Source organism: Podarcis melisellensis (assembly GCF_964234715.1).
Source record: "Podarcis melisellensis genome assembly, chromosome: 5".
NCBI lineage: Eukaryota > Metazoa > Chordata > Lepidosauria > Squamata > Lacertidae > Podarcis > Podarcis melisellensis.
In genome coordinates, this window is record NC_138537.1 from 27,058,670 (window position 1) to 27,070,735 (window position 12,066).

The 12,066-nt window shown below is 43.2% G+C and overlaps 1 long non-coding RNA gene across 1 annotated transcript; it reads left to right on the plus strand.

Annotated features, from left to right (window-relative positions):
• Positions 1-1,627: 1,627 nt before the first annotated feature.
• On the plus strand, positions 1,628-11,587 carry LOC309370047. The gene is made up of 3 exons (XR_014168386.1): positions 1,628-1,765; positions 2,244-2,284; positions 11,472-11,587. It is a non-coding gene; the product is annotated as an uncharacterized lncRNA (long non-coding RNA).
• The last annotated feature ends 479 nt before the right edge of the window (positions 11,588-12,066 follow it).

The window sequence follows — 12,066 nt, forward strand, 5'->3', positions numbered from 1 at the left end:
TGCAGATTTTGAGAAGTCGGTTACTAGACATGAGTATGTATGGGGAGCTGGGTGGCACTGTCATCTAAACCCCTGAGCCTCTTGGGCTTGTCAATCAAAACATTGGAAGTTCAAATGCATGTGATGGAGTAAGCTCCCATTTCTCTGTCCCAGCTTCTGCCAACCTAGCAGTTCGAAAGCACGCCAGTGCAAGTAGATAAATAGGTACCGCTGAGGCAGGAAGGTAAATGGCATTTCTGTGCGCTCTGGTTTCCATCACGGTGTACCGTTGCACCAGAAGTGATTTACTCATGCTGGCTGCATGACCCAGAAAGCTGTCTGTGGACAACACCAACTCCCTCGGCCTGAAAGCAAGATAGTGCCGCAACCCCATAGTCGCCTTTGATTTAACCGTCCGGGGGTCCTTTACCTTTACCTTTTACCTACAATATGTATAAGGCATACAGTCTAAAGCTATCCTGAGACATATAACGCCTCTGCAATTCTCTGATTAAAAGAGGGTTTCTGTGGGTACACTACAACCATCTACTGGATATTGGATGAAGCAACAAGGTTGCTTTTTAGAGCAATATTTGGTTGAGAACCAGTGAAAGACAGGAAGTGACCTAATTCTCCTAAACCAGGGGTGGGGAATATTTTTCAGCCGAAGGTCTGCATTTCCTTTGGGGCAAATGTCCCTGGGACATACACCAGTGCATGAAGATGCCAAAGGCAAAAGTGATCTTCTGATGCAATGGAAGGTCTCTGTGGAACATAGCCATTCGGAATATGGCACCCATATTGGGCCCCATCCCAAAGGGACTTGTAACACAGAGAGGCACAGCAGTCATTCAATAAAAAGTCAGGCAAAGAATCTGGTCCTAAAGTTTTCTTTTTCAAGCAAACGAAACTGTCCAATAGGGTTTGACTGTCACATAGGGCTCAGTGGAGATAAGGCTGTCATATCTATCATGGCAGCCACGTATCACAGCCAAAAACATAGTAGGGTTTCTACGGAATCCAATAATCCCCTTGGATAGCAGATCTTTACTACAGAATTCTGCCCCCAAATTATTGTTTGACGATGAAACCATTTGTACAGACCTGATTTCTCTTGAATGCCATTTTGCCAAGTCAGCATCTAAGGTGCTTTGAAGCATTATCATGAAAGGTGCATAGCTTTGCTGGATAGACAAGGATTTCAAAATCTACAGAAATGTGTTTGATGTTTCCAATTTGTTCTTTTTCTCTTGGACCTTCAGGCTTAGATTGTGGATGATCATCATTATTTTTTGCCCTTGAAAGTCTGTGCTGCTTTCTTCAGGTTTTGTGCCGCATCCTTTTAAAAATCCATTTGCAGTGAAGGCATAGAGACTTGCGTATGGGAAGAGATCTCTCATAGTAGTTTCTAGTGGAAATTTTGTAACATCTATCAAATAAAGAAACATTGTGTTATATGGAGAAATACTTCCTTTTATCTGCCCTGTGTCTTCCAACGTTCATAGTTACCCACAGCCTCTTTTTCTTCCCTTGATCCAAGCATGGACATGAGCATGACAATGAGGGATTGGAGGGTGGGGGAATTAAAGGTAAGGACAAACAAACAAACAAAGAAATACCGGTGATATGCATGCTTTCTTGGGAGCATCAGTGAGTTAAATGGAATTTTGTTTCAAGTCATTTCCTGTCAGATTTGGATAGTAGCTAACTGAAGATGGAATATGAAGAAATGAATAGTCACCATGAATACCTTTGCAGTTTTCATGTGTCATCATAAAATCACAAGGTAAAGAGCTCTATAGGGTCACAATGGGAGGATCTTGATAAGTAGATGAGACGTTATTCAAGACATCCTGCTCAAATCAGATAGAAACAGTAACCTTGTTTGAGGATTCACACGTAAATAATCCCATGAAGGTCTAGGGCAGCGGTTCTTAACCTGTGGGTCCCCACATGTTGTTGGACTACAACTCCCATCATCCCTGAGCTCTGGCCTTGCTAGCTAGGGGTGATGGGAGTTGTAGTTCAACAACATCTGGGGACCCACAGGTTGAGAAATGCTGGTCTAGGGTCTCCAGCTTATTGGGTATACTTAGGATTGCTCCCCTAATGCTGCTGCAAATTTGTTGGCAGAAAGCATGGTATACATACTATATAGCTTAATTAAAATTATGCAGGTCATTTGGCACAATAGAAGTCTGACCTTTAATATGGGGGGGCACGCACAACTTTTATTTTTTGAATATTTCATTTAAGTTCTACAGATCTACCCAGAAAGCAGCAGTAAAGGCAGAAGGCAGAAAAGGTAAGCAGTCATGGGATTATTAAACATCCATTGATACATTATCCAAATATGAAAATAATTTCCAGATTAATTTACTTGGACGAGCATAACAAATCACGTGGCCATCTTTTTATTCATCCTTGAACTGCAAGCTGAATTTATTTTACATGCAAGTTTCACAAAAGTTCCTTCAACATCTGCGGGGGTGTACAGGCAAATAACAGCTCTTCAATGTGACTGAGAGGCCCATAGTCTAGCCCTCCAGATGAACATCTGTTCTACAGCAAAGATTCCTCACTTTCTTTTAAGACAAAGACAGGGGGATGGGGAATGCCACAACAACGTCTGCATTCACTTAAAACTGCTGTTGTAAATGAACAATTAAGTAGCTATGGGAATATATTACTATGGTTACCATGAGCCACAATAGCAGTTACTATTTCTTCATTGTTGCTGATTAAAAATTACTGCCCCCCCCCAATTTTTTTTAATGTGCCTGGTTTGAAGAAGAAGAAGTGGAGGAGGAATAAAACACTTCCAAAGCTATTTCATTGTGAAGAATAAGGATAAGAAATGCAGGTTTGTTTGGATGTTGAGAATTTGCAAAATTAGCCACGTGACTTACATTGTCTTAAAGTGCAGATGGGGAATTTGTAGACCTACAGATGTGTTAATCTTGTCAAGTGAATGTGTGGACCGAAGACCAAGTGGCTGCCCTACAGATCTCTAAGGGTATCCTCTCCTGAAAGGCTGATGAGGTTGCAGTCTCCTTCACTGAGTATGCAACAGGGCCCATGGGGGCTGAAGATTGGCTGAGGTGTAAGCTGGTACAATGCATTCTCTTAGCCAGTGGGACAGAGAGGCCTTGGGGAGCTTTTCCCCAGGCAAGAGGATCTGAGATACAAAGGGAGTGTTATGCTCCCTGTGGGTCCTGATTATGCCAATGTAGGTCCTGGCTGCCCTAAGTGCATCTAGTATGTACCATGCTCTAGGGGCATAGATGTGTAAGGTAGAAGGTGGGCAGAATCAGCTCCTGTGCCCCAAATGGTGAAGGGTTAGAGTACTGTCTTGGTGAGAAACACATATCTGTTGGGATACTGCCAGGGAGATAAAGTCCATCTGAGCCCCCAAGCCGGCTGCCGGACGATCCATCGACCTCCCATAGATACAGTATCAGCAATTAGCGACACGAAGCCTAAGAAATAGCTTGCCACATAGAATTCTTGCCACATAGAAATAGCTTGTCAGCAGAATTCACACAGCAAAAGTTGCACCAGGAGGGTATCATTTAGAATGTTTATTCAGCGTTGGTCAGAACAAAGAACAAACATGACTGCCTGCTAGCGTGTTCTGGCGCAGAGAGAGAGAGAAAACGAAAGCAATAGCAAACATAAACATCCTGAGAACAGGAAATACGCAGACTCTGTGACTCACAAGCCTGCTCCCTTTTCAGGTGGAACAGAAATATCCTAACAATATCTGCTTCTCTACATAGGGAGCTCCTGGCTCTGACACTCTCCTAGCTGAGGTTATAGCAACCAGGAAATGCAGTCTTTAAGCATCTCAATAGGACTGACTTGATATGTTCAAATGGAGGTTTGGTCAGGGCTCTTTGAACTAGATTCAGATCCCAGGTAGGCACTCTGTGAGCCGGAGGATGACTGGCTGTGACCACTGCTCTAAAAATATTTTGATATCGGGGTGTGACCAGGAGTGTGTCCTTCGCCTGTCCCATGATGTTGGATAGAGCCAACACATTCCTCTGGAGGATGTGGAGTCTCAAATCCATCCCATGTCCCTCTTGGAAAAATTCCGGCACCTCTGTTGCCCCTGTGTTCTCTGACTGCAATGGCAACTTGCAAGGCAGGAAAGCCAAGTCTGATCTTAGGTCCTGGTGGTAAACTGCTTCCTGGAGGCCAAGAATGTCTGAACCACTCATTCTGAGTAGCCCTTGCTACTCATGATGCTCAGTTCAGTCTCAGGCAGCTAGTTTTAAGAAATCTGGATTTTGGAGCAGAATGGGAATCTTCTGCAGGAGGTCTATTCAGGACAAGAGGTCCCAAAGATCCAGGACTGATAGTGACTCCAGGTCCACAAACCAGGGGCGCCTGGGTCATCTTGGGGTTATTAAGATGATCTGTGAGCCCTGCTCCTTGACTGTCCTGAGCACCCTTGGTAAAAGTGGGGTGTGAGGAAAGGAGTAGAGCAACTTCCCCAACCAGTCTGAGGACAGGGAGTCCACCATCTCAACTACCCCCCTCTGTATCTTTTCCTGAAACAGTGAAGCTTTGTTTTGCAAAGCAAAGAGATTTGCTGTTCAAATCCCAAAGTGACAGATTATCCTCTTGAAGGCTTGATGGTGTGTATGTGTGCAGGCATTGGGGTGAAATCAGTGAGGTGAACTCCCTCTCCTGCCCTTCCTGGAGGCTCTGGAGTTGCTGCCTGTGTGGCATGGACCAGGGGCAAAAGTTGAGGGAAAGGAAGCCTGCTTACTTTTTTGTTTATAGAGTCTCCTGTGAAATGCAGGAGCTTCTGAAGATCTTGGCAATAATGCTGGAATGGAAACAGTTCAGATACCCTGATGGCTGTCACTAGGCAGCTGGTCTCTCAGCAGAGGCAATACCCCTACTTTTCCTTTCTACAACTCCTCTGTAGCCATTGGATATATTTCTGTGCTGTTGCCTCTGCTGCTGGTTGAATGTAAGATTGTGACTGCATTAAAGCAGCACTAGCCCTGAAATAATCGCTGCCCAGCACAATGGGATCATTGGGTCATCCTGACCAAGTCCTACAATATTTGCTTCACACACTTGGCCACATATCAGTAAACAGTTCCACTGACACGGGTGGCGCTGTGGTCTAAACCACTGAGCCTCTTGGGCTTGCTGATCAAAACGGAAGTTCAAATCCGTGTGATGGAGTGAGCTCCCATTGTTCTGTCCCAGCTTCTGCCAACCTAGCAGTTTGAAAGCACACCAGTGCAAGTAGATAAATAGATACTGCTGTGGCAGAAAGGTAAATGGTGTTTCCGTGTGCTCTGGTTTCTGTCACAGTGTTCCATTGTGCCAGAAGCGGTTTAGTCATGCTGACCCCATGACCCAAGAAGCTGTCTGTGGACAAACACTGGCTCCTTCAGCCTGAAAGTGAGATGAGCACTGCAACCCCATGGTTCACCTTTGACTGCGCTTAGCCGTCCCGGGGTCCTTTACCTTTAATCCCACAATTATATTACATTTAAGCAGGAATCTGTAAAAGTGATAATAAGCCCTGAGGAACCAAGTCTGGAAAATGGAAAGAACACTGAATTTTTTATAAGGAATGCTATCGAGTTTAATGGCAGCAGTTGTATAGTGTCCCTAGATACTGAAGCAGGTGGCAAATGGCTATTAGAGCAGCACTTCTGTTTGAATGAATTCAGTCTTCTTGTTCAAAGTGTTGAATTGCTGTCACAAAACTCTTACACAAACAAAGGGCAATTTTGCACATGCTGGATTCATACACTTCCTTCATGGTGGTTTATTGGCAGGCCCAAAAGCTCATTCCACCAGATTAAATATATTAAGGGAATAAAAGATCTGTCTTAATAGACTTTGCTGGCTTTCAAATGCTCAGAGCTTTCCCATGCAACTAATGCTTGTGCACTAAATGTGCATTTGTTGCTCATTTATTTCACAGGATCCACACATCTTCCTATAGGAGTGGTCTTCTGTTTGGGAGATATTTATTTATTCCATATTTATCCCATCTTTTCTCCAAAGAGCTCAAAGTGGCATGCATACTTTCTCCCTGTCTCATTTAATCCCCACAACAAGCCTGTGCGGTAGGCTAGGTTGAGAGTGAGTGACTGGCCCAAGATCACCCAATGAGCTTCACAACTGAGTGGGGATTCAAACCCTGATCTCCCAGAAGCTCCCAGACACTACACTATCATACATTCCAAGCAGACCAATATATATTGTAGGGGGCGGGGATTGCACCATTTCCCTGGCTGCATAGTATATCTATGGCACGTAATGGGGCTGCATTGCTCACCTGACCTCCCTCAGGCTGAGTCACTGCTGCTAGCACATTTGCACCTCATACTGATAGGCATTTTCAACCAATAGCTGACATTGGCTGTTCACAAACATCCAGACTGAGTCCTTCCTCTGGCATCATTGATAACAAGAAGCAGCACAACTTCTCTGAAAACAAAAAAAAAAATCCTTCCAGTAGCACCTTAAAGACCAACTAAGTTAGTTCTTGGTATGAGCTTTTGTGTGCATGCACACTTCTTCAGATACCTGAAAACAGTAATGCTTCTGAATAAAGAGTAGCTGGAATGACAGAAGAGGAGAAGGCTCTTATGCTCAAGTCCTGCTTGCACTGGTGTCTGCTTAGCTACATTGAGAACAGGATACTGGTCAAGAGGGCCTTCTCGGTAGTGGCTCCCTCCCTGTGGAACGCCCTCCCACCAGATGTCAAAGAGAAAAACAACTACCGGCCTTTAGAAAACATCTGAAGGCAGCCCTGTTTAGGGAAGCTTTTAATGTTTGATGTATTACAGTATTTTATTTTTTTATTTTTTTTGGAAGCCGCCCAGAGTGGCTGGGGAAGCTCAGCCAGATGGGCGGTGTATAAATAAATTATTATTATTATTATTGGCCATCGGGCTCATCCAGCAGGCTCTTCTTATGTTCTCTTCCACTTCCTTGCTCAGTTTCTTAAACTTTTTAATCTTCAGTGTCTAAGTGCTTTCTTCCCAATGTTCACCCATCTTAATTTCTAAAAAATAAAACAGGAAAAGCAGGTTCCCTCTTCTGTCTTCCGCCCTACCCTGGCAGTTCATGAAGGGGAGTTTTCTTTTTTCGGCTTCCTGTTTCTCAGTGGAAGCATGATAACTCACCCTGACCCTGCAACACACATCTGTCTACATTAACAGAGAGGGTGAAGAGCAGGACAGATAACTGCATCCATGGCAGGCCTATTCCTTCTATGCATTCATTTGTGGGGATCAGCTGTCCTGCCACTGACTCTATCCCAGAGCTTGTAGGATTCAGCCACTTAGGAGAAAAGACAATTAAAACACATTTTCCCACCTTGTTGTTGAGGGGAGGGGGGGAACCAAGGGAACTTAAATTTCAGTCCCTAGTCTCAAGAAAACGAAACAACACTGGAAGAAATGAAGATGGAGTTGTTGACTGAGAATTTCCTTTTCATCAGCATAATGAAGTGCAGAACTTGTCTCGGAAGATTTAAATAAAAAATTCTAACACAAAGCACACTTATCATTTTAATACCTCAGTTCTCTCCCTCTCCCTTTAGACACACAGCCCTTCAGCTCTTTTCTTAATGGGCTTCACTTGCAGAAGCGATCTTAAAGCAGAACTAGTTTGGGTACTTGAAAAGTGGCATTCAAAGAGCAGAGGAACAGAAATTAAAATGACTCTTTGTATTCAAACTTGCTAGGGAACCTCAGTCAAAACAGCTGATAACAATAAAAAACCACCCTATCTAGAAATGCAAACCTAATTAAAATTTAGTTATTCAAAAACCGCTAAACATTGTGACATATGCATATTTCAAGTTAGAAAAATAAACAATAAGCTGCAGATTAAAGCTATGCAAATAGGGACCTGCAAGGAAATCAAAGACATGGGTTGGGCTTGTAGTATTAAGGCAGAGAGAGGAATGTTCTGTTGCTCTCAGGTCCTAATCATAGGCAGCATGTTGAGCACTGAGACCTGGATGTTGGACTAGACTTTTGGCTTGAACCATCTCCCTTTTTTATGCCTCCACTTTCTCCCATCAACAGTGCTCGGGCAGAGCTTAGGGGCAGGCATTCCTGACATGTGATGTGCCAACGGCCTTCCCATAGGTACCCAGTCATACCTTGTGTTGGACATTTCCCTCTCTCATAGGGCATATAATATCTCACATAGTCTGTGTACTGACCTAGGCTGCTGGGGAAGATAAGGCTATTGAGGACTACCAGTCAGATGGTTACACTAGTCAGAGGCAGTAATGTTTCTGTGAATACCAGTTGCTGGAAACCTCCAGAGGAGTGGGCACAGTGCTCTTATGCTTGGGTCCTGCTTGAGGTTTTCCCACAGGCATCTGCTTGGTCACTGTGAGAGCAGGATGTTGGACTAGATAACTCATTGGTCTGATCCAGCAAAGCTCTTATTATGAATGAAGACAAAGATGAATTTGCATCATTCCTGACCATTGACCAATGCTGACTGGTGTTGATGGGAGCTGGAGTTCAGCCTTGTTTGAAGAGCCATAGATTCTACAGGTGGAGATATCCCAGATGATGGTTGATCCAGAAACTGAACTGATTGCGAAGCTGCATGAAATTCACAGGGGGAACCAAAGCTGCATTTGTGGACCGCAAAGAGTGACTCTCTCTCCTCCTCCTCTTGTCATGGCAAGGGAGATCTGTAATATCCTACAGCCCCAGGATACCTTCCCAGGTATCATAGGATTGCACCTTTAAATGATCTGAACATGACTGGGGAGAACGATCTTGTATCAGAAAGCTGTTGGTCCAGCTCTGACTTCACAAAAATCGGTGGCCAGTATTTTTATTGATATTCATGGAAATAGCCATGGGGGGAAAGCAAGAATATTAGGAGAGTTGCCTCAGCTTTTAATAAGGATACTTATAGATTAGTGTAAGTGAGGCAAAAAATGAATAATGGAGGAAAATATATTAGAAGAAATGAGGGGCTTAATTATTATAAATATTACATCCACTGGTGGGAATACTATTAACAAGGAAAAACTGAGATCTGGAAAGATAATCAGTATACTCATTAGGAAAGATAGAGAGACGTTTAAAAGTTTCAGGGCTAAGCCCATTAATTTGTCTGAAAGCTAATTTAAGCCTGCAAGAAAAAGTCTTAAAGCAATTTTTGAATTTTGTGTCAGCACTCACAATCTAATATAGGTTCGTCCCTCAGCCACCCCAATTTAAAAACCTACAAAATCTGAGAAGCAAAATTAATTAATTAGTTTACTATTAAACTGATGATTCTGTTATATCAAACCAAACTTCCAAAGCCTCGTCTTCATCTTAATTCATGACCCTATGAATTGCAATCTAACACTGTTGTGATAGAGCAGTGATAACTTGCACTGTTAAACCCACACAGCCAGGTTCACCATAATTCTTTCCCTCCACCTCAACAAATAACAAAAGCAGCAGTGTTTAATCCATAACAAATAGTTGCCATCAATAAAACCCCAATCCTAGCACAACACTTTTCTAAATAATACACTTTGCAACCTAGGAGGGATGTGCTCAAATGAATCTCTGCCATTACTCAAATAACCTCTCAGAGGAAATTCCTTTAAGAGCCCTGGGGCCTTAGCAGCAAAGGCCCTGCTCCTTTGAGGTGGCGTTCTCACATTGTGTAGTGATGGTACTCTGAGCAGGACTCTCCCTGGATTCTTTGGGGGGAAGCCAAGATAGTTTGAAGTGATAATATACAGCTTTAAATGTATGGTGTAGAAACCCTCACCCAGAAACCAGACACCTGTCCCCAGATGTACAACAAAAAGCAAAAATACAGCTTCCCTATAGAGAAATAACAGACTCGTTAGTATACACTGTCAAAAACAGACAACGAAACACAGTTATACTTTTAACCTAACCTGGTACAGTAACACCTTATTCCTTTGCCCAGCAAGTTCCAGTTCCTAAAGATCTCTTCAGGTCACCTTCATTCTCCCTGATGCACTGTCACGAACTGGCAGGACACCTAGGAAGGGAAAGACCTAGGGTTCATGTTTTCTTTTGGTACAAGGCACAGCGGAGCCTGTGGTCTTTATGATATATAGTTTATTTTCACATAAACGCAACCTGAGCCTATAATGGAGAAGTTCACAGCATTAACACCCCAAGATGGTCTTGCTTCTCCCATAGCCACAGCCTCGGATTCCAGCCAAAATCAATTATATCTCTCTCCCTCTGCCTTTCCAACCCGCAGTTTTTACCTTCAGTTCACAAAAATCCATTCTCCACTCTGGCCTTTTATCTTTCTAAGTAACATACAGTTATGGTGCTGGAGGAGACTCTTGAGAGTCCCATGGACTGCAAGATGATCAAACCTATCCATTCTTAAGGAAATCAGCCCTGAGTGCTCACTGGAAGGACAGATCCTGAAGCTGAGGCTCCAATACTTTGGCCATCTCATGAGAAAAAAAGACTCCCTGGAAAAGACCCTGATGTTGGGAAAGATGGAGGGCACAAGGAGAAGGGGACGACAGAGGATGAGATGGTTGGACAGTGTTCTCGAAGCTACGAACATGAGTTTGACAAAACTGCGGGAGGCAGTGGAAGACAGGAGTGCCTGGTGTGCTCTGGTTCATGGGGCCACGAAGAGTTGCACACTACTAAATGACTAAACAACAACATACAGTTGGAGAAGGGAGGCCCACCCTTTGGCATAGGGAGGTCCTTTGGCATAGAGCCACTCCTTTGTTTCCCTTAATGGCCCATAACCCAGGCTGACATGGCTATTCCAGCAATTGAAACTGTGCTGGACCCAGGAATTAGAAGGGGGCTCAGGCATTCAGCTTGCCCCCCAGCCTCCCCAAACTCACAAAACTCACAACAATATCATTATATAGTTTAGTCACTAGCTGGCACCTGCCTTAGTTTTATCTGAGTGGAGTCAGGCAATTTTTTGTGGCTGTGTTGTCTTGTTTGAGAGACAAGTTCTAAACTTCTTGATTGATGTACCCTTTAAGCCTCCCATGGCTCTCACTATAACTAGTAAGCCCATTGCATTTGAGTAAGGTGTCACAAGACTGTAATTTGCACAATGCTAGGTCATTAATACAGTCCTAATGGGCATCTTCATCCTATTGATTTTTCTCTAGTGTGAATGCTTTTAGGAGGATAAGTTCCCTATTGAATCAATAAAAGAATTTATATATTTTCAAGGGTGATTCCTGAAGCAAATACCCCTCTTGCTTCCCATCCCAAAGACCAGTGATGAAAACAGCATTGCTCTTAACACGTAATTTAAAAATGAAATTAAATGCAGTCTTAGTATGAATTTCAGAACAGCTTTTCCTATAACTTTGGCAAGATGTACGAGAAGCAACCGTGTGTTGAACTTTATTGGCAGGATTAACATGGTATGTTTATTAGGTGTAGCAATCAACCACATTTCAGAGAAAGTTCAATAGTTGTTTCCCCCACCCTTCCCTCTTCTAGCCAGTCATTGATAGATCTTGTGGTAGACAGAGAAGAAAATGCAGCAAAGAAAATGGTTTTAACCAGGTCAAAACATCAATAGTTTCATCCTTCTTGGTTTGAATCAATTTCTGCAGAAATAAGGTCAGTAAAGTCACATACTTTTGTACTTTATTCTGGCTGACAATCTGCTGGTTATAATGCACAAGAACATAAGAATTCAAATAAGGGTTCTTCACACACACACACACACACACACACACACACACACAAGAATGCCATCTGCCACTAGACATAAGCTTAGAAATGTCAATTCTGTGCTTTCCTTTTGCAGACTTGGAGACAATATAATTGCAGGCCTTCTCATTTTTTACTAACATTGTTAGCGATGGCAGCACCTTCCTGGGCTAAAGGTATTAGTGTCAGTATAGACACATGCAGATATTCTACAGCCTCAAACTATCATTCAGGGATATTATCTTGTGGAGGCAAGGTTCTGTTTTCCATTTTCTTTGTGACACAGCAAATTGTGGGCTTCCAGTTCTGCTGTGTCTTAATGGAGGCAATCCCCACGACAGCGGGAGATTGTTCATGAAGGGAAGAACAAGGATGATTG